At 35.6% G+C, this 24,835-nt stretch overlaps 1 protein-coding gene across 11 annotated transcripts in view; it reads left to right on the top strand.

The window, feature by feature from the left end:
* Mef2 (myocyte enhancer factor 2) overlaps positions 1-24,835 on the top strand; it is a 409,979-nt gene that overhangs the window by 311,676 nt on the left and 73,468 nt on the right. The window contains exon 1 of one of the 11 annotated variants that reach the window (XM_069832388.1): positions 20,031-20,172. The exons of the other annotated variants lie outside the window; for them this stretch is intronic. The gene's annotated coding sequence lies outside the window, so the exon portion shown is untranslated. Of the gene's footprint in view, positions 1-20,030; positions 20,173-24,835 lie in introns of those variants that run through there. 11 annotated transcript variants of the gene reach the window in all.

The raw sequence follows: 24,835 nt of genomic DNA, 5'->3' as shown, positions 1-24,835 counted from the left end.
TACTACTACTTCTACTACTACTACCGAGAGTTATAATACTACTACTACTACTACCGAGAGTTATAATAATACTACTACTACTACTACCGAGAGTTATAATACTACTACTACTACTACTACCGAGAGTTATAATACTACTACTACTACTACTACTACTACTACCGAGAGTTATAATCTACTACTACTACTACCGAGAGTTATAATACTACTACTACTACTACCGAGAGTTATAATACTACTACTACTACCGAGAGTTATAATACTACTACTACTACTACTACCGAGAGTTATAATACTACTACTACTACCGAGAGTTATAATACTACTACTACTACTACCGAGAGTTATAATAATACTACTACTACTACTACCGAGAGTTATAATACTACTACTACTACTACTACCGAGAGTTATAATACTACTACTACTACTACCGAGAGTTATAATACTACTACTACTACTACTACCGAGAGTTATAATACTACTACTACTACTACTACCGAGAGTTATAATACTACTACTACTACTACCGAGAGTTATAATACTACTACTACTACTACCGAGAGTTATACTACTACTACTACTACTACCGAGAGTTATACTACTACTACTACTACTACTACTACTACCGAGAGTTATAATACTACTACTACTACTACTATTACTACTACTACTACCGAAAGTTATAATAATACTACTACTACTACTACTAACGCCAAAATGTTCAGATATGACACGACGACTGTGATGAAGATTGTGATTATGAAAACTGGTGCATGCCATGGGTCACATTACTTGAGGCATTTTTTTTTCGCAGGCTTGTTAGTAAATTCCACTTTTATTAATAAAGTAACTTGTTTAAAACTCTTGACGTTGACAAGGTTATGCCTCGAGTCTAATTTCCGCTACTGTTTCTCTCCAGTTTCGTCCAGGTTTCTAGTTAAACTCCTTAACGTAGTTAACAGCTTATAGATATTACTTCTTCATTGATGCCATGTCTGATAGGATACTCTTTCCACATGTCCGACCACAATAAGAGGTTACCAGTGGAGTAAGGGATAATGTAGGACCTAAGTAGACCAAATCATGTTGTAGAATTTCAAGAGAAGGTTCTAACACACCTTCCAAAAACAGAGAAAATAAAGTTCCTTAACAATCAGTTACAGCTCTTTGCTTGGCTTCAGGTTATCCAAACTGATAGTGATGCACTCTGATATGTGTAGTGTATTGTATTTATTTGCATCCCATGCTATTCGTACATTGCTTCACAGCTAGTATATGCAACATGTCAAAAAATCTTATTACTACTACAGAGACTTAATTATAGGAACAGTCTAGTTGGAGAAAATATCGATCGTCCAGTTCAAAAGTGCGACAACTCAAAAATTGACATTTTTTATTTATTTATACTACTGAAAGCCCCTTTCGGAGCTCTTTCCTATTCAATATTGAGATAAGTCATATTTACAACCGAAAAGAAAAAAAAACTAAATAAACTGCTTTAGAAGTAATTATAACTATGGACTTTACTAATTCATTATTAGTACATTTCGAAATCTATCAATAATGAACTGGAAGATTGTGATATACTCGTCCTGAATGCTGACTCATTTCTAATTCTCGTGGTTATGAACCAGAACTCTGCTCCTTTCTAAGTGATTTATTTGAAACTTTCAACTGAAGATATCTCAAAACTTGTTTTTTTTTTTTAGTTGTCGCACTTTTGAACTAGACGATATATATATATATATATATATATATATATATATATATATATATATATATATATATAAGAGTTTTTACAATATACTAGTACAACACAAGGGGTTATTATCGATACTTAATACAAGACAAATATTAATGCAGCGTTGTTGTATGTCATAAATTTACTCACAGAATAGAAGGCGTGAGAAATTAGGTACTTCTTTAATTTGGCTGTAACTAATCTTATGTTTTGAGTTTGATTTTTTAAATCCATAGGAAGGCTATTAAAATTGTTACTGCCATAGAATGCACTCCTTTTTGATAGCACTATAGATTTGCCGATGGAGCATGAAAGTCATTTTGACGAGAATTTTTGCTATGAACTGTTGAATTACAGTTTTCACGATTACATACGAGGAAGTTTGTTAGTAAAAAAATATACTGACAAATCATGGACATTATTTGTAGTTTTTTTTATAGATGATAGTACCTGAATGACATGGTTACGTTTCTGTATGCGACATCACAGAAACGTAACCGTGTCATTCAGGTACTATTATCTGGTGGTAGATGAAAGAAACTCACTGTCCGATATTACCAGATGTCCGATACTACCCAACTCTCCCCTATATTGTTTTTAAGATATTGATATTTACAGTGTGAGAGCCTATGTTCGAATCTCAGTATTTTCATATTTTTTTTCACTTTATTGGCTTTTACTCCTCAGTAGCTCTTTCGTCAACCATTATTATTTTATTGATTCTGTGTAATTGATTTCCTATCATCTCTGCCAATAAAAAGGAAGACGTTAAACGCATTGTTCTAAAACAGTAATCTCACCTCTAGATTACGATGCATGAGTATCTGTTCTCAAAGTGTTAAAGTTTTGCTCCCCTTCTGACTTGTACGTCTTTATATTTTCTGTAACAACCGTTCTTACAGAGTTTTGCAAGCTCCGTTTTCCTTGCAATCTGTGATGATTCGAGTCACTGAACGTTTATGTTTAAGCGGAAACCACTACTTCCTTCACATCTGGTTTTATTGTGAGTAGCACTTGATATGTGTTCCATCAGACCAAGATATAAACAAATAGGGTTTATACTTCCTTGCTGATTTCTGCGTGACATCAGGTCAGGCATTGACCTTGAAAGTAGTTAATAATCAGGTATTTATAATAATTGATTGCATTGATTTTTTTTATTTATTTAACTAATTTGGAAGCTAACAAAAAGAAGGTATGGTTTTGCGACCTTGATCTTGATTATATTTTAAGGATAAGTTCGTGATGTAAAACAAAGTAGGGTGAAGGTTGTGATACGAGTAATATTGTGATAGTTCTTTTTGAGAATTTATCACAATTTTACTGAGCGAGCGAAGGACCGGTTTTGTGCAGAAACTTGTCCACGAACATCCCCTTAATACGTTGACGCAAAAAACTGATCTTCCTCTCGCTCAGTAAAATTGTAATAAATTCTGAAAAAGAACTATCACAATATTACAAACTTTACCCTATAGGAAAGCGAAATTATACAACATCTAAAAGTTGACGAGTTATTGACATCTAAAATTCCGGTCCGCCGCTTTTTCTATTAATACACCGACGTATCTTCCATTCTCTTAAAACAACTTTTTTGCGGCATCACTAGTGACAAGTGCGCAAGTGACAGAAAGCTAGTTTCTTTCCTTCGTGTTATTCTGCATTTTTAATTATATACATTTTCTTCTATAGGCTTAAAATAATTTAATTAAATACATTTTCTTGTATAGGCTTAAAATAGTAGATAATTTTAGTGTTACTTCATTTAACGCAATACTGTGACCAATACTATTCCAGCATTACTCGCTTATCGAATATCACAAAGCTTTCATAGACTACACGTATATAATCATCCATATTTTGCGGAAACGATGTTACGTTCATTTTTGTCTTTGTGATAAACTGAATTCGAAAGTAGCCGTTCTGTAATAAAGTAAATTCGGTTGAACTTTGTTGTAAACTCGCCTATACTTACTTATGGCTTTTAAGGAACCCGGAGGTTCATTGCCGCCCTCACATAAGCCCGCCATCGGTCCCCATCCTGTGCAAGATTAATTCAGTCTCTATCATGATATCCCACCTCCCTCAAATCCATTTTAATATTATCCTCCCATCTACGTCTCGGCCTCTCCAAAGGTCTTTTTCCCTCCGGCCTCCCAACTAACACTCTGTATGCATTTCTGGATTCGCCCATACGTGCTACATACCCTGCCCATCTCAAACTTCTGGATTTAATATTCCTAATTATGTCAGGTGAAGAATACAATGCGTGCAGTTCTGCGTTGTGTAACTTTCTCCATTCCCCTGTAACTTCATCCCTCTTAGTTCCAAATATTATAACCTCGCCTATAGCTTCAAATATTATGTAGTACCAATTAATTCCTCATTAGACACGGGATGTTTTGCCTTGCTTAATATGACATAAATGCATCTAACTCATATAAGCTTAAAAGTCTTTGCAGCCCATGAATGCAGCAGCAATAGGAGCCTCAAACCTCAAATGCCACTAGCGCAAGCTCATTTTATTACGAATGAGTTCCATGTACGCTAAATAAGTTAGTAATTGATACATCGTTAAAGAAAATTAAATTATGGTTTATTTAACGACGCTCGCAACTGCCGAGGTTGTACCAGCGTCGCCGCTGTCCCGGAATTTTGTCCCGCAGGAGTTCTTTTACATGCCAGTAAATCTACTGACATGAGCCTGTCGCATTTAAGCACACTGCCTAGACCGGGATCGAACTCGCCACCTCGAGCACAGAAGGCCAGCGCTATACCAACTTCGCTACCCAGATCGATTACATCGTTAAATAACCGACTGAAAGGAAAAGACGAGACCCTTGTGTTAACGTTGAGAAAATTGAGTACAGGCTAGTTGCAGGACAAAGTCAGGGATATTTATTGTAAACGTGTTGTAGCTACCGGGTAGATTTCCAGCTAATTGTCGGCCTCGCATTACTGGAGTCCCACCATGTGTCCGTCCAGTACTAGGGAAAGCGAATTTTAAAAACAGATAGAATTATTTTCATCCACTCATTTTCCTCCTACATTACCATCCCTTCCTTATTTTTATTCTTTTTTTTTTGTGTTGTACATGATAGTCTATATGAGTCTGTATGTCCATATTTTCTGGGATATTTTGCATTGCTTAGAGACCTATTCTTTGCAAATAAACTACAGGATGTTTCACATAATTTAACCGACGGTTAAGGGACACTGGGACTGAATTTTTAAACTTTAAACATTTTTTATTAATTTCTTTAAAATTCGGCGGGATTGTTGTGTGTGTACGTTTAGAAAACACTAGTAAATTTCATGAAGTTTCATTGGTTAGTTCCTTAGATATTAATTTTCACATTTTAATTATATTAAATTATGCGTAAATTCAAAACATCCCTGACGGCTTCAGAATTGCTTTTGCTTTTAAAAATCTTCTGTGAAGGACTTACATTTCATGAAAAAGAAAACTGCGCATGTATTTTTAAATCTGAAAATTGGTTCATGAGACAAAAATTTTCTTATAAATCATAATTTTTTCTTGACAATTTTCTTTAATTTTTAGAAGTTAAAAATTCATATCATGAAAAGTTAATGGTGGCACCGGATACAGAAATGTGAGGTACACTATTGCATGTAAAGAAGTGCTGTGACGAAATATATCATATCATATCATATCATATCATATCATATATATCATATCATATCATATCATCATATCATATATCATATCATTTCATATATCATATCATATATCATATCATATCATTTCATATATCATATATATCATATCATCATATCATATCATTTCATATATCATATCATATCATCATATCATATCATTTCATATATCATATCATATCATATCATATCATATCATTTCATATATCATATCATATCATATCATTTCATATATCATATCATATCATATCATTTCATATATCATATCATCATATCATTTCATATATCATATCATATCATATATCATATATCATATCATATCATATCATATATCATATCATATATCATATCATGTATCATATCATGTATCATATCATATCATATCATATATCATATCATATATCATATCATATCATATCATATCATATCATATCTTTGTATAGGCTATTGCAATATGCTGAGTATTCTTGCAAAGTTACGTATAAATCGGTGCAAATGGAAGCCGCTAGGAACTTTATTATTGACGAAAAACGTAGTTTTCAGAAAACGCAATTTTTAATGGTTGTGGCGTTTTAAAAATGGTCTCCAGACCTTTAAAAGTAGTAGGTGGGAGCTAAATATAGGACAGAATGTTAAACAAATGTATGAGGTAATTATTTATATAAAAGAAAATTAAAAATATTTATTTTTACCATTTTGGCCAATAATTCAGTCCTAGTGACCCTTAAGGAGTTTATTTCTGGAGTAATAAATTGTCTGTAAATAGTTAATTTAAATGTAGTCTATATATGATTCAGAATTTCTCATTTTTACAAGTACCGGTATCTCATTTTGAACAACGCTTTTTATAAGTCGACCACGTTTTGGTTCCCGACTGAAGGAATCAAGTCTTTGTTGTCGTACTCCTACACAATACATACAGAAACAATCGCACTGCGACGTGCAAGGAACTGTTAGCATTCTACAATAACAGCTCCAGTCATAACGTGGATTCTCAATTTATTGTTTCCATTTAATACATAGTCTTCCCAAACTTAGCCTGCCCACACATGAGCGTGCTCTGCGATCAGTTGATGTGAGCACGATTCACAGTTGAGAAGGTGGCTACTTTAAGTGAAGTGAAATTCTTGAAAATCTGCTATAAACATCAGTTTTACGCAGAATTAACGTTCTTTACCAGATATAAGCATGTTATTCATAAAGTATATTTTTTTCTTTATGCTCTGGAAAATATCACGATAAAAATTTGTGTTTTTTTAATTAAAATACGCAGATAATTATGTTCAACTTCAAGCAGGAAAGCTTCGTCATTCTGTTGTTCTATAGGCGCACAGTTGAGATTTAATGAAAAAGCACTTTTTAAAGCATTTGTTCTCATATTCCGTGTATTTGTTTTCCATCTAATACAACAAGTTCTTTTTTAGGATTCATATTGTTAAAACACAGTTATTGTTAATAATTGGACCATGTTTGTGTAAACTTTCTTTCCTTTCAGAATATGAAGTAATACACTGCTGAAGTGCAGTCGAACTTAGTCAAACATTCTGTTTCTAGTTGTCTTTATAATCGATCTTTACCGTTATTATTATTGAGCCGAAGTTCAGGGGATCAAAGCAGGCTAATGGCAATAGATTTTTAAATAGGGATAACATTCCATTTTGTGAAAGGATCCTGATTCAGACAAAATTACCTACCTGTTCTTTTTCGGCCACCACACTCCCTGCTTCACTGGTAGATGAGTCTGCAATAGATCTCTTGTGACCGCATAAACCTCTTACAGGCAAAACAAAACAAAAGACGAAGTATATTAGACGCAAAAGCCTTCAAAGACAGCAACAGCTAAGAATGCCAAAAATTAGATTATTTTCAGTTATACAAGATGGAAGTGAAATAACCCTGCAGGTTTTCAGAGCGAATAGCTCATGCTATATGTAACAAAAAACTGTAATACGATATTTGTGAAAAGTTCATACTTTTCTCAGAGAAATAAATATTTTTCCCAAATGTTTAACACTCTCATATTCGGTAACTATTCAGAGTAATATACTGTTCTCCAACCACGAGATTAACCGTGAAAGGAATGTGCTTACTATTGCGTCATCTATTGCAGCGAAGTAGGTAAATAATATTACCGTTATAACGTCAGTTTAAAAAACATGCGCTCTCATGCATATGTTATTTACTGTATGGAGGGATTAAAAGACCAGGAGATTAACCGTGATCTAATTTTGTAACTAGGGTAGTATAAATATGTGTGTATCAGTGTTATCGTTTGTGCTTTGAGAGTTAGCCAATGGAGATGCGTGTACCCACGTGTGTGACCTTATGACATCAACATTCATTCACAGCATTACCCCGCTGCGTTTTATTCCTCTGAGACTCTCCTGGTTGGAGTACAGTAGTGCTTTTTGTCTATATCGATAAATAATCGAATAAGGAATCATTTATCCTTCTAGCGTATTTAAATAGCGTGGACGGTTTTCGTGTAAATTTAATTTAAAAAACCACTAATTTCAAGCCACTGAACGATGCGACCAGATTGCAACGTTGTAGCCAGAAAGGGAGATAGAAGGTAGTACACCAAACGAGAAGCCCTGAGTTCGTTGACCTCTAACACCTGTATTACGAGAAGAAAGAGCAGTGTTAGCGACGATGTTGCTAGACTGCTGAAACTTCCAACTTAATTTTCTAATTAACCATACATTGAATCACAAAACGTAATATAAGTTTTCTATTCATTTAAGTGTGCCCTAACGCCCTTTTCAATCTCCAGGATTATTTCACTTTCACTCTCTATAGGTGTAATTTTTTGTCATTGATATTTTACCACACAAAATACTTTTAAATATTTCTGATGTATTAATTTAGTCTTAAATATCCCTTAACTATTTTTAATTTTAATTTCAGCTGACTTTGTCCTTCTTTAATCACTTCCTTATATGAGTATTTGACACTATCAGTGTACTTATATACTTACGATCTTAGTAATAAAAACTCTATATACAAACGTTTAACTGTCTTATACTTATAATGCATAGCTCGTTTATAAGTTGTGTGTAAATTCCTTACTAATAATCACTACAAACATCGTGTATAACAGTACAACTGTTACACAGCTACGTCATAGTTTCGTCATTACTTCGTTACGAAAGGTAGTAGAATATCTGAGATTCTCTATTGCATCGATAGAGCGCTCTAGTGTGGCGTGTTAAGTATCGATAGTACAACTGGCTCTGATCGATTACCACTCTATATTTTGGTCAAAGAGTACAAGCTACAGCAATATTACTCTAATTATTCTCTGCTCTTTGGTTTGTTCTTCTTTGGTTACAAGGCAGCCATCATCATAAAATGATAGTCGATACGAACAGCTGTTAGAGGGGCGGCCATTTTTTCTCTATATACAACGCTTAAACAAGGGGTTTCGTGTACTTATATAACTACTGCAAAGCAATTCCCATGTATAGTTACAGCCTGTTTATACAACCATCGCTTATGCATGGTTTATTAGTAACTTTTTCTGTCCCAACTCTGCATAAGTCTCGTATAAAAACTGTACACTGTTTATTAGTAAGACCATTAGTTTTTATTCGTGTTTTGTTGCTTAGCATTCTTTGTATTGCTTGAAATCTATTACATATTTTCAGTATTTTAATGTAGAAGGAAAACCTACGGAAATAGCTGGAGGATTATTGTAGAAAGAATAAGAACATCTGAAAAAGGCTGTAGTATGCTCAGACAAAACTCAATCTTGACATTTACACCTCACTAACTTTTGAAAGCGGGACAAGCCAGATAATCTGACTCACGATGGTGACGATGGTGTGGTGGTGGTGATCTCCATAGATATTTACGAACACTGTTCATTCTCTTGTATAAAGATGTCTTTTATCTTATAGCTTTTTTGAAGGTGTCAAACTATGCAAAGATCTAGTTCTGTTCGTGTGGTATTCATCTATGATTGTTCAATTTGTTCTTTGTCAATTCCATGGAGGTTACTTACACACACACACACACACACACACACACACGCTGTTTATTCACAGAATAGCACATTAAGTTGGCATGCCATAAGACTACCGCTTAAGACAGCAAAGAAATGACTGCCAGTTCAAATTTAAGGGAGATGAAACTTTGCTGTCCAGCCTCATAGCGACTACTGCTATTACCGCCACTGCCGCCACTATAGAATTAGACCGTCGCGTCGGGGTCTGTTTCTATAACAATAGAATGGGCACTTCAATCCCTTCGGGTTCATTGTGGCTACCTCTTGAGCGCTAATTAAACAGTCCTGAAACTTTAATCATATTCAGAAGCTTATTAGCTTGTTGGTACTTTCTGTCTCGGATTTATGGTACCGAACAATTGATGCCTTTTGAGGCTCAATGAATCGAATCACATTCACATTGTTATATGACAGGTGGTCTCTTGTTCCAATCCATAAAGCTGCACTTGAATTTTCTGTGATAGAATCTCATCTTGTTCATGTGTTTCCAAAGGGCAGCGTGTCCCTTTAGTAAACTCGTTACAGTCCTCAGGTCGGTTCTTTTAAGGCCTAGATCCATGTACTAATAATGTCGAGTTTTCCACAGACCCTTATTATGTATGGCCCTATACAAAACAGACGACTACCTGAAATTCCACAAAATAGATTCACGGTCTTACTAATAAAAACCCTATATACAGACGTTTAACTGTCTTATACTTATACAATGAGTAGCTCGTTTATAAGTCGTGTGTAAATTCCTTACTAATAATCACTACATACGTCGTGTATAACAGTATAACTGTTACACAGCTACGTCATAGTTTCGTCATTACTTCGTTACGAAAGGTAATAGAATATCTGAGGTTCTCTATTGCATCCGGTAGAGCGCTCTAGTGTGGCGTGTTAAGTATCGATAGTACAACTGGCTCTAATCGATTACCACACTATATTTTGGTCAAAGAGTACAAGCTACAGCAATGTTATTCTAATTATTCTGTGCTCTTTGGTTTGTTGTTCTGTGGTTACAAGGCAACCATCATCACAAAATGACAGTCGATACGAACAGCTGTTAGAGGGGCGGCCATTTTTTCTTATATATATATATATATATATATATATATATATATATATATATAACGCTTAAACAAGAGGTTTCGTGTATATAACTCGTTGCTTACAATCTCGTAAGCAACGATATAACTACTGCAAAGCAATTCCCATTGTATAGTTACAGCCTGTTTATACATCCATTGCTTGTGCATGGTTTATTAGTAAAGTTTTCTGTCTCAACTCTGCGTAAGTCTCGTATAAAAACTATACACGGTTTATTAGTAAGACCGTCATAGTATACCGGGATTTGAGCCCGGGCCTCCTGGCTTATAAGCCCAATGCGCTAGCCCTAAGCTACTATGGCAATTGAAAAGTCTGAAATTCTGTTACCAATATACAAACAAACGTGCAGTCTGGGAATAATTTATAAACTGAAAATGTGCTTTACAGCATTATGCACATAATTATACGTGAAATATGAATAAAATTAAAATAAACTTTATTCAGCTGTTTACTTGCAGGAACGGTATTTATTCTTCTTAATTTGGTAAATAATTATTTAGTGTTTTCTGAACTAAGTTCATCTTGGACCGAGCAAAACTAATTGCCAGTCAGATTTAATCTTAGATCAAGACGAAATGATCTGAGATTAGTGTTTACGCATACTATACAACCAGACATCTAAGCTCGACTTAACTAAAGATTAATTTAATCGATCTCAGACCAATTATACTGTATATACAACTGGTCCTAAGAGTGGCAGACTTGCACACGACCAGCGTCACGTGTGATGTGTAGGGATTCGTTTTTTATTAGATGGTTTCCACTTATCAGTGGTTGCTACTCCTGCTTCATTGCAGTACAGCCTTCCTTGCTTCTTGACAGATGGGAGTATAGGCCTACTCAGCTAGTTGCGATATTTTTCAGAGGGCTGATGCAGGTGTATATATATATATATATATATATATATATATATATGCCTATGTAATTATGTAATGAACAACGGTTACAGGATAGGAAAGGAAAGGAGTCTTGGTCTTTGTAATAGGTACCGTTCCGGCATTCGCTTGCAAAAAAATTATCTTATTATTAAGAAATCACGATAAACGCAAAGCAGGGTAGCCGGCCCTTGGTGTCGAATCCCGAACTTTCCTAATATAAGGCAAGTGCATATTAATACTTCACCCCTGTTCTCGGTTATGGACAATTCTGATCGTGGAAGTGTAATATGCAGTAATTCGGAAAATGAAATTCAGAGGTAAAATTTTACTTTTACGTGATTTTTTTTATTCGATTTCAGAAAAGTATCTGTGATTACATTAAATATTTCTAAAATTTCTTTAGATAGTGTATGTAATAAATAATAATAATAATAATCCGTGGTAGTATGTAGCCTAGGTAATACCATCGGGCCTTCTCTTCCATACCGCCAAAAATACATGTACGGTAACAGAAAAAAATGAAACAAAGGAAATCCACACGAAAATATATGTAGGCTACAAACTATAGTCACATGAACTTTAAATGAGGGATTAAGTATCATAATCATATCCTAGTTAATTAACAAGGCTAAGATATTAACTAATATAAACAATAAACTTGGAATTTTACTTTTAGAGAAGAAACACAAATCAAAATATCTAGTAATACTTAAAAACCATTAAATAAAACAAAATGTTGCAGTCTAATTTTGAATTGTGATAATGCCCGGTAGTCCCTGAAGTCATTAGATACAGAATTCCAGAGGCGAGGTATGTCTACAGAGTATGAAGATGAGTATAAAGAATTTCTGTGATGAGGGTTAGAAAGAAGTACTTGATGCCGGTTTCGAAGAATTGTAAGACATTTAAAGCTCGATACCAGGTAATTCGGAGTAGAAGTAGCCTAAGCATGGTTTTAAATATGAGAAATGAATATATTGTTCATTTCTTTCTATGAAAGTAATTGAAGGAAAGGCGTTACATGGTCAGTCGAATCAAAGGCACACATTACAAATACGTTGTATTCTCTCAGCTAAGGGTGAACTTACATTATGTAGCAATAATTGAAATGGAGCATTGAAAGCGTTTGAATAAGATTTTTTTAGACTAAGTGGTAGAAATTCTGTCATATGAAACAGGGAGCGAAGTAGAAAAAAATATTTTCAAGTGTTATCTGAGTGTTCTAGTTTAGACTGCTATCAATGAAAATACAGGTTTTTAACTGTTTAACAGTAGTCAACAACAATCCCATTTCATTTTATATATTATGTCATTGGCATATACCCGAAAATGTTATAGATTGAAGAAATACATTTCGAGCTGGCATCACTGTTTTTGGGATTAAAACATTTGTACATTGAAGTGGTGCTTTGAAAATGTGGCATCGGTGCGAAACCGCTATTGTCAACTTCTTCGTTATCAGAATGTCGATATAGCGGCAATTCGCAACTTGTATCAGCGTTATGTAACGACATCGCTTCGAAGCAGAACGTAACGAGGTAGACGCTGCTGGCTTTGTAACGTTTAGACAATACTGTAGTAATCAGAATGTGCCAAGGCAGAGCGGTTTAACAAAATTTTATCGTGGTTAAAAGTTACGTAAATTTGTACACAGTGCATCATTAACTAAGAGATTCCAGCTTTTGCGACAGAGTGCCAAAAAGTGGTTTGTGCGTAGTGTTGAATAGCCGCTACACATGGAACTAGTAGTCGCGCTGGCCGATAAGTCCGGCGTGTGCACCCGTCGTGGAAGATAGGAAACTTGACCTTCGTGGATGCTGATAAGTGTATCGCCCGCCGGACAGGTGAGAGGCGACGCGAGTGACGTGCGACCCACGCGTTAGATCTGCACAAAAGAAACATGAGACAGATCAATCTACCGCTTTACAGACTGCTGAATCTCTGAAGAGTTCCGTTCGTCCGGGGTATAAGGTTCGAGTGTAGTCCACGCAGATGCTAGTAGTACACTCCTCAACCTGTGTGCCTAGGTGCGTATGTGTGCTTGGTGGTAGTCCGGCTAGGTCAGTTGATAGAACACCTGGCTGCGGACTAGAATGGCTCGTGTTTGATCCTGGTTAGAGGTAAGATTTTTTCTTTTCGATGTATATTGCAGAATAGTTTTCTCTTCATTCTCGTCTTCCTCTTTCTAGTCTTTTTTATCATCTGCAGTAGAACCCCGATTATCCGTCGCCCTATTAATCGATCGGCGGATTATCCGACTGCCTTCCTGACGCGTTTTTTTTTCTTTTTTGCTGCAAAAAGAATACGAAGTTCTGTACATTACGTTAGTACTGTACGTATTTTATCTAGAGAAGATTATTACAATCCTTTACCACTAACATTACACAGTAGACTAACAGTCTTACTAATAAACCGTGTATAGTTTTTATACGAGACTTATGCAGAGTTGAAACAGAAAACGTTACTAATAAACCGTGAATAAGCTATGGACGTATAAACAGGCTGTAACTATATAATGGGAATTGCTTTGCAGTAGTTATATACACGAAACCCCTTGTTTAAGCGTTGTATATAGGGAAAAAATGGCCGCCCCTTTAACAGTTGTTAGTATCGACTGTCATTTTATGATGATGTTTACCATGTAACCACAGAAGAACAAACCAAAGATCATAGAATTATTAGAATAGTATTGCTGTAGCTTGTACTCTTTGACCGAAATGTAGTGTGGTAATCGATTAGAGCCAGTTGTACTATCGATATTTAACACGCAACACTAGAGCTCTCTACCGGATGCAGTAGAGAACCTCAGATATTCTATTACCTTTCGTAACGAAGTAATGACGAAACTATGACGTAGCTGTGTAACAGTTATACTGTTATACACGACGTATGTAGTGATTATTAGTAAGGAATTTACACACGACTTATAAACGAGCTACTCATTGTATAAGTATAAGACAGTTAAACGTCTGTATATAGAGTTTTTATTAGTAAGACCGTATGTAGTAGATATGTTTCTGCCGTTGTCGGCAACATAAACAGTTACTTGTTGGAGGTGATGCTTTCCCAACTTGTAAAATAGTCAAATCAGTTGTCAGATAAATGTCCCCAAGAACTTCCGCACAACCGCAAATCCATGCACCATTCAGTATTGCTTGTATGCAAAATGTCTTCCACGAATGTGCAAATAATAGAGCGGCTTTGAAAAAGATAAATGTGGTAGGCCTACATGTCGCATGAGAATACGAGATTGGCGTTACAACTGTGCGCGATTTAATAGAAAACAAAGATACAGTGCAACATATTACTGTATTTCATTGTGTTTGTTATAGCATAATATTGCACAGCGTAGTGTCTAGCGTGAAGACATCAGTGGTTGCAGCATGGCAGGAACTTTAAATTACATTATTACACACTTAATTGAAGAAATCATTCATGGTACGAATTATCCGATTTTTTTCGATTAACCGTTCAGTTCACCCCCTTCATTACCACGGATAATAGAGGTTTTAATGTATATAATTTTCCGCATTTCCTCTTCCTTCCGCCTTTCCAATTTCCTTCCTCTCGATTCTTTGCCCAATCTTGTTTCTCCTTTTTCCTACCTCTAATCTCTCCCTCGTCCCCTTTCTAGCCCATTTTTTCATCTCCATTTTCTTTCCTCATCTTATAATTTTCGTTTGGATTTCTTTCTTCTTCTCTTCTTTTATTTCTCCTCGTTTCTCTCCTCCGTTTTCTTTTCTTATTTCACCCCGTAAAAATTAACAAGAGCATTCCTCTGAAATGTGTCTGTCTGTCTGTCGTTCACATGGTTTTAAGAGATTCCCCTAACTTTTTTTTTTCATTCTTTATAAGTTACACCTCATTCAAATAATAGTAATTTATGTGACAAGAGACTTAAGTAGGGGAGAGTCGGGTAGTATCGGACATGGGGTAGTATCGGACAGTGCGTTTTTTTCATCTACCACCATATAGTAGTACCTGAATGACATGGTTACGTTTCTCTATGCGACATCACAGAAACGTAACCATGTCAATCAGGTACTATCATCGTGTGGTAAATGAAAGAAACTCACTGTCCGATATTACCCGATGTCCGATACTACCCGACTTTCCCCTAAGATTTTATCCATGAGTGGAATGTTTACCTCTGAGACGAAGCTGAAGAAGATAATTTCCACGAGTGAATAAAATCTATTAAGTCTCGTGTTGTATACAATAATTTTTTCCATTACTAATATGAAAGTGATATTTCTTTGAAAATATTTTTTAATCGTTTGTTATTGTTTGATTCAAAGCCAACTGTTGTCCATGGTTAGTTCAACTAAATATTTTGTTAGTTGGGAGGCCGGCGGGAAAAAGACCTTTGGGGAGGCCGAAACGTAGATGGGAGGATAATATTAAAATGGATTTGAGGGAGGTGGGATATGAGGATGGAGACTGGATTGGTCTTGCTCAGGATAGGGATCAATGGCGGGCTTATGTGAGGGCGGCAATGAACCTCCGGGTTCCTTAAAAGCCAATAAGTAAGTAAGTATTATGTACAGTTGGCTGTGATTTAAAGAATAGTAATAAAGACAACATTGTCAATCGCGTTGGATACAGAATAAATCTGTGATGTTCGGGTAAAGAGGGATGTCATTTTTATGTGTTTTATCAGTGTAGAAAATTATTTGCAATAAGAGTTCGATGTTTAATTTTCATTTAGGACCTAACTGAAAACTTATTTTTTAATGATTTATTTCATTTTACCCGAACACCACAGAAATAAATATAAAATTTTTGTTTTTCGGAAGCAAAACATCGTGTAAAGAAGTTTTCTTACCGGATGAAGTCCTTAATGTCGCCAAAGCGGCTTTGTCCACGTTAGTTCCGCAGAAATCAGCATCTATTTATCAGAAAGAATATAAGTTATTTTGTGAGTGGGAGAAAGTAGGATCGTGAAAGGCGTTAACGAAGAAATCATATTGGCGTACCTTTCAGAAAAATTGAAAACATGTAAGGACCCTTGCTTGTGGTCTAGTTAGTTTTATTCACTCTTGGATTAAAGTCATTGTCTAGGTTGCTATGAGCGACTAAACAAAGCCCTTTTTACATATAAGCAGTGGAAAAAATATTGAATAAAAAATTTGTTTACGTACACCACTCTTAAGTCAGAATTTATTTTATAGATACGGCACTTTATTTTGAGGTTCCTTTTTCAGTTTCTTGCGATGCGCGGAAATCTGTAGTTTCCTATGGGCGGATCGTATTCGTTTCTCAGGGCGATAATGGTTGCCGTAACACCATAACCATACCACCAGCAACGTCGCAATGCGATCTCCGCGCACAATAGTCATGATTTTCTGCCTTCTTTTGGATTAGTTCTAGCAAAATGTTTCGATGGAGGAACATCCATCGTCTCGAAATAATATTGCGGGAAGGATGTACATAAACTAGACATTTATCAGTTTTCAAAATTTACGCTGGCAGTGTATTACTACCGGGTTCGGCATAAGTCAGTTAACCGAAAGTGCAATATATAGTATAGCAATAATTTTTTGTTCAATTTTGATGTTTCACTTTACTCTCGCTCTTATTTATAGTAGGCCTAACCACCACTGCTGTCTATACGTTTGTAACAGCATTTAGTCTGTAATTTGCAGATTCTGTCAGAAAGGGTATCATTGTTATAAAAACATAAAATTAGTTCTTAAATTATTTCGCTGAAGTGTTGTAGATCTCTTGGTTTTGTAGCAAAAAGTTGTCCTTTATTATTCCCCACATTGAGAAATCACATGGCGTGTATGCCTTCGCGGCCACTCAATAATTGTTTCATACCTTCCTTTTCACCCTTGAATATATTCATTAAAATACAGTAGACTATATTTAAACCATAGTGCAGTGTTACACCATCTTTTTTTTTTTACAAATAAAATTGTTCAAACATTAAGCTGTAGTTTAATTCTGGTATAATTTATCTTAATATACGATTATACTCCTCCGTAGTTACAATCCCTTAAAAAAGGTTTGTAATTTCAGCGCTGCATATACCTATCTGCCCAAACTGTAGGCATAACAGCATGAGCATAAAATTGTCTCCTGAGTGTACCATTCAACTGAAGAGAGATCTCATCAGTCCACAAAATGTTATGTAGAAGTTAGAATCACTTTCATTCTGAATTACATAAAAAAAAATCTAGAGCTGTCAAATCGGGTAAACGCCAAGGTCATGGAATATCACCAGATCGAGAGACATATCCGTCTGGGGAAGAAGCTATGCAATATCTACAAAAGTATTTGAAACAGATAATGTTCTCCCATAGATTAGATATTCAAGAGCTGTAGTACAAGAAATTTCGACATGAAATTGAACATCTTGACCAGGAGTTGTGTATTCGTGTCGTGACAAGTTTCCAGAAGCGACTTCAGCAGTACATTGCAAGTAGAGGTCACCTGAAAGATGTTTTTTAATAATTTCAATTGCATAAATAAAAGTCTAAATAAGCTCGTAGGTTGTTTCCTACATATTTTATTTACTCCATAAAGTTTTATCGCATTTTATAAATAGTCACTGAAAATGTCCCTCTTTGTATTACTCGAACAGTGTGGAGTAGGTTTGAAGTTCTTTGTAATAGTACCAGACATCAATGGGACCACAGAATTGTAACAAAGTTACTGAAAAATTATCTGAAATCAATACCAAGAAAACATTTGAATCGCTACAAAGAAAAACGTAGCCTAATAAGGAAACTTCTACAAGTTGAAACTTGAACTCCAAGTGATGTGGCGTATTGGCTTAAGGGGAGAGATACAGCTTAGATCCTGGAATATGAGTGGAATTATTTTTTTCCCCTCAACAACCAAAGATCCTTTTGCCTTACAATTTAGTATAGGCCTACATTTAATTTACTTCAGTTCTATTACTGAGAACTATTTTCACATTTACTTAAAGTGTTATAGTTGCCGGTAATTATAATTACAAAATAAGTTCGCCATTGTAGAGTAACGGTTAGTATGTCAGACCGTGAAACGAGCGGGCCCGGGTTCAAATCCTGGTTGGAACAAGTTACCTGGTTGAGGTTTTCCCTCAACTCACTAAGAGCAAATGCAGAGTTAATTTGATGATGGACTCATTTCGCATCACCTTTACTTCACTCAGACGCTATAGGCCTACAACTGGCAAAACTCCGTTGTAGGAGGTTACTAAACCTTACCGTTGTGCTGAAGGCAGAGTCTGGAGTTTCCCTCCATCAATCTGAACCATTGTCGCTACAGATTGACAAGTCATCTGACGCATCACTGCTATCAGTAAGCGCTACTATTGGCTGACAATTAGGAAGGAGGAGGTGAATATTATAGACCATTGTGCCACTCTTTAAGATTGACGCATGCGCAGACCAACGGAGTTTTATAAGTTGTTCCCCTATAGATAACCATCACAGCGTCGTAAAATAAACCAATAAGAAATTACAAAACGAGGGCAGCGTTTTGTACCTTGAAATGACATATTTACAAATATAATTATTTTTAGTGATTTTTTTTTTTAATTTACTTCATAAATATCATGTGAACGACCCCTCTATATAAATATAAAATGAAAATATACTTTTTTCGTTTGAAAATAAAGCGACTTTTTTTTTTGTCATTTTATGGCAAAATATTTGTTTTAATTAACTGCACAAGTTGAAACTAATGACTCGGCTAAGGATAGTTTACAATATGAAATGTTCTTGCATACAAAATTTCATTGCAATATCTTAAAAATGTTTTGAGTTATTAGAGAAAAGGTAGACCTATTGAAAAATAAAAGTTGCAGGAAACGAGCAGTAAACATCGAGTGAGCGAAAAAGCCTTACGTAAAGGGACCTCACATTTTTTGCCACAACTTATAATGCAAATATCCGCATAATTTTTTCACCGAAATGAGAGGAAAGATCCGAGCTAAAATAAAATATACCTATATAAAGAAATCGCATTTTTTAACCTTTAAACCTGTACTTCCTCCTTAAGAGAAGTTACAGAAAAACGATCCCTTGGTAAGAGATCATAATAATTTGACATTTTCATTCGACAAAACTGTTTCGTAAACATACAACACGTGCCCCTCAGATTTACTTTGCTCGCGGAGCAAAGCCACGTTGTATCTCCCTTTAAAACCCATCGCCTTCGGCTGAGTGTGAACCTCGAGCCTCGAACGGCCATTCCACTTGAATCAGTTATACAGTGTGTTGAGCAAGTACTTGATTTCTAAAGCCGTATATCCAAAGCAAGGTACAGTTTAAGACTATGGAAATATGATTCCCGTGATATGAATGAAATAAAAAGAGTAATAATATAAATCTAATTAAAGTAGTAATGTTTACGTCGTGGGCGTTCTATACATGTGTCGTCTTGATTGGCGGCTTATTTATTTGCCGAAGGCGTCGCACTAGATAACGAAGCAAGTCTGCAGCGGTAGTTTTCTACGCTCTTCATTCACTTGAAGACTCTGGACCAGAAGAACCGACCCCCCTCCTGGTGTCGTACACCGTGGATCCGAGCAGCTGACTCACACGGTTTGACATCTCCTTCATTATGTAAGAGCGACTCGCGATTGGTCGCTGCAGTGACGTCACGCGGTTGCGCCTGCCAATCGATGAGGAGCAGTTTGAGCGAGGAGCGAACATCTGGGGCCGGTGCACGTCGTGTGTACAGTAGTCAGGCAGTCCTGTGTGATGTGGTGGTGATTGTTGAAGGATATTTTAAGGGCATGCTAATCTGTTCGTTCGGCGTGGCGAGTCGTGGGCTGGCAGGTAAGTGGAGGTGTGTGCAGGTACCGGCCTTGGCACCATCGATCCGTGTGCCGGCCGCTCGGCGCTGCTCGGGTCGGAACCAGGTCACGGGATGGCGCGGCGTGACCTTGCCTGGCCTGGCCTGGCGATCTGCCGGACATGCGTCATAGCCCCCACACGTGGGCAGGGATGCACACCATCGGCTCGTTACTCTAATGATCGCAACACTTAATGACCTCTGCACTTACGCGAACTTGATAACGCTTCCTCTTTTTGTTTCACTTTAAAAATTTTGTGGGAGAGTTAATTTTAAACCGTTCACCCTACGGACTCTCTGCTACCCTTCCTCGTGCGGCTGGCGCTCTTCGTTCGATCGCGCACTTGCCGCTGTGCTCCTCAAATGTTCTAGTGTCTGATTATACGATTGTTTACCGAATTGTTATCCTCATGGCCGTTCGATTCCAAGAACACGGACAGTTTGATATGTGCTCAATAATTCCCTTACTCATATTTCATCTCCAGCTTTAACGATAATTTTTCTCTCATCGTAGTTGTAATTCTTTGACTCACAATTTAAAATATTTGTTTAAATTTAAAATCTGTGTAACCGTAAATCCCACAATTTGTCAGTGTCGCATTGTAATTCTAAAATTTCTCTAGTGACATTTTGTTTGCCGTTCTAGCAACATTGATGCCTTTCACTATTTTACTCTGTATAATCAATATTTTGAATAATCAAATTGTAACTTTGTATTGTGCTCCTGAAATGTTATAGTGTCTGATTATACGATTGTTTACTGAATTATTATCCTCATGGCCGTTCGATTCCAAGAACACGGACAGTTTGATGCGTGCTCAATAATTCCCTTACTCATATTTCATCTCCAACTTTAACGATAATTTTTCTCCCATCGTAGTTTTAATTCTTTGATCCACAATTTAAAATATTTGTTTAAATTTAAAATCTGTGTAACCGTAAATCCCACAATTTGTTACTTAGTGTCGCATTGTAATTCTAAAATTTCTCTAGTGACATTTTGTTTGCCGTTCTAGCAACATTGATGCCATTCACTATTTTACTCTGTATAATCAATATTTTTGAATAATCAAATTGTAACTTTGTATTGTGCTCCTGAAATGTTATAGTGTCTGATTATACGATTGTTGACTGAATTGTTATTCTCATGGCCGTTCGATTGAAAGAACACGAATAGTGGCTCTGCTCAAATTCTAGTGGATATGTGCTTACAGTAATTTCATTACTTCCGAGTCGACGTCATAATATTTCATCTCCAGTTTACGAGTGCTTTATTCCACCGTAGTTGTAATTTTTTGACCCCTAATTTTAAATATTTGTTAAAATGTAAAATCTGTGCAACCCTTTAAACCGCAATTTATTAGTACCACATTATTGTAATTATAACATTTTTCTGTTTGCTATTCTATAGAGCATTACGCGTTAAGGAAAAAGCATTGGTTTTATGACCCTTGCCTAGTACATTGTAGAAGCTACAGTATGTGGTAGGTAGGCATTTCAGGAATAGCCTCATATGCTCAATACTTTTTTCTTAACGTGGAATCTGCTGTAGCAACACGGAGGTCATTTACTATTTTCCCCTTGTATCATCAATATTTCGAACCGTAAAATTGTAACTTCGGATGTTCGAAGTCTCGATACCAGTGTTTTAGTTATCTTTCGGTCGGTCACTCTCTGTTGTGCTCCTGAAATGTTCTAGTATCTGGTTTTACGAATATTTACTGAATTGCTATTCTCATTTTCGTTTGACTCGAAGAGCAGGGCCAGTTTACGCTGGTCAAATTCTAGAGGATATGTGCTTAATAATTTCCTCAATTTCGAGTCTACGTCATATTTAATCTCTAGTTTACGACTTGTTTTTCTCCTTCGTGGTTGTAAGCCAAATTATTTTACCCACTGTTTAAAATATTCGTTTTAAGGTACTAAAATCGTACAATCCTTTAATCTCCCAGTTCATTAGTGTCACATTGCAATTCTAAAAAATTTCTCTAATGACATTTTGTTTGCTGTTCTATTCTAACAACACTGGGACCATTCACTGTTTTCTCTTAGTTCCTGCAATATTTCGAATCGTAAAATTATGACTTTCGATAGGATGAACATTTGACAGCGTTGTTCAAATTGTAATGCATATTTTTGTTTAAGCATGTCCAAAATCTTAATATCTATTTATGAAGTTTTTTTTTTGTAGTTCCATTCCTTCGAATGTTTCAAATGTTTGTTTTTAGGCAGTGAAGTCTGCATGAATGTTAATTTATCACAGTTAAAGTAACATGGACGTATAATTCTGTTGCTGAGAGGAAAAAGGTCTTAAGTAAAAAATTTATACTTTTCAGGAGAGCAGTAGAAAGATTGAAATTGATGTCAATTGTAGAGTTGTTTTAATTAAGAGGTTTTTCCTGGATATTATTTGTTTATATTTCTTCTAAATTAGGTAATGTTGCTCATTTAACAATTTTCTTGATTACGCCTATTTCCAAAAATAACCGCACTTAAGCCTTTTAAGACTAGAACCCAAACTGAGTAGAAGAAACTATTTAAACATAAGACCTTTTTCATGTCAAAATAAATTATAAATGTAAATTGTTAGGAATGCAAAATGTGTCTTAAACAATTATAGGACTGTTTACCCTGGTGCTTAAAGTTTTAAAAGAAAAGGACATCAGTATGTGATAAATGACTAAAATACAAGTTAGATCTTTTTAATAGGGAAGCATAGAAAATAAACATGTGATGTTTGTAAGGAATAAAGTATTAAATTTTTCTTAAGTCCTTTAGGCTATTCTGTGTGTGATCGATTCAAAAAGTACTTAGGATATTTGGTAACGCTCTGTAAATCCAGTCAGGAGTCTTATTTGACTTTAATCGTTTTACCAGATTGTAGAGAATTGTTTCCGCTTTCAGAATATATAAAAATCAAATTTTCACAAAAAATTGACTTAAGACCTTTTTCATCCCGGCCACAGAATTTAATGCCAACTTTAATTGCTGGGATTATTCGATTTTTTTCTGACTTTCACCATTTCGCAACGTAAAAGCAAAGTAACATCGTACGTCATATCTTTAGCTTTTTCGTCGATTCACATTTCATCGCTCCAGTATCCTATTATATGCATAATTTATCTGTTTTGATCGCCATTTGATTGGAAGAACATTGGCATTTACGCTGCTCAAGTTCTAGCGTATATTTGCTTAATCATTATCACAGATTAAAATCAACACCATGTTTCATCTCCAGATTATGATTGTTTTACTTTCGTACGCACCGTTTCAAATATTTGTTTTTAGGTATTGAAACTTGTGTAACTCCCAACCCCTTCCGATTTAAAAGCTTCATCTTGTGTGTCTAGTATGTAAAATATCTCCAGAGACAGTTTATTTACTATTTTTTGGACAATCATGCTTTTTTCCCTACTTATACCATTTTTGTTTACATGCTTCGTAAGTTGACAGTACCGCACGTTCTGGTTGCTATGCAAACAAAAGAAATCACAGTGCTGTTATAACTACTTACCGCACACTTACTGCCTTGGCAACGACGTTCATAACTTTCTTATAGGGATTTTTTTTATACAATATTAAAGTAGGCTTACCTACCATAACTTTGTACGTTCGAAGTTTCCATAATATTTTCGATCGGTGAACTTTCTAATCCGCTTCTGAAATGTAGTCTAGTGTAGAATTATATGAATATCTACTGAATCATTGCGCTCTCGTCTCAAGGTCAATCGAACGGAAGAACTCTTACGGTTGGTGTTGTTTAGATTCTGGCTGTTATTTGTTAAATAATTTCCAGAATTTCTAGTCTCGTATTACTTCATCCCAGTTTACGACTACTTGTTACCCTTCGTAATAGTAATTTTGTACTAATAGTTTCAAAATTGATGTTCAAGTAACAGAAATTACTGTTGATGTTTTGACTCCGACTAATTACAGTTGTAACGTAAAGCGTGTCATCTGAAACTACTTCTGTTAATTTTTTGTATATATTTTTTGCGACTTTTAAATAGCCGGGTTATTTCCAGATATTTTTACAATGTGAAATTTGTATACTCAAATGTTTTCCAAACGTAAACATAGTCATATCAGAATTTTGTATGTGCTATATTTCCATGGTGATTTCATTTGTGTATGTATTATCATTATTTATTTAATTTGTTTAATGTCATTGACTTCCAAGACCGTTTTATATATATATATATATATATATATTTTTTTTTTTTTCAGTTCAACAATATTGGTGAGACCTTGGGCCCAGTGTAATGGTTCAGTGTGTACGAAATGTCCGTAATAGTAACTTTTTTTCTGATTACATTATTGTATTTTATGAAACAACGATTTTGAATTGCCTAGGTTATTGTGAAGTTGCTCGTTATCAGGCTTCGGTCCTGGGCACAGAAACGCATGAAGTTCAGAACGCACGGACAATAGTGTTGTGTTGGTCGAGTGAAGTGGGAGATAGAGCGCGCCGTAACTTCGTGTCTCAACATGTAAACAGTCCGTCACAGTACGGCACAATATATATTTCACTCTGTACACATGCAGTATATACAGTACATTCCTAGTGTAGACATTAAATGTCTACCGTTAAAGTATTAATGTGAGTTGTAACCTTCAATCAGGCGTCCCTACGCCGAAGCCTGTTAC

Source organism: Periplaneta americana, chromosome 8 (genome assembly GCF_040183065.1).
Source record: "Periplaneta americana isolate PAMFEO1 chromosome 8, P.americana_PAMFEO1_priV1, whole genome shotgun sequence".
NCBI lineage: Eukaryota > Metazoa > Arthropoda > Insecta > Blattodea > Blattidae > Periplaneta > Periplaneta americana.
Note: the sequence above shows the minus strand (reverse complement) of the source record. Positions and strands in the feature narration are given on the sequence as shown.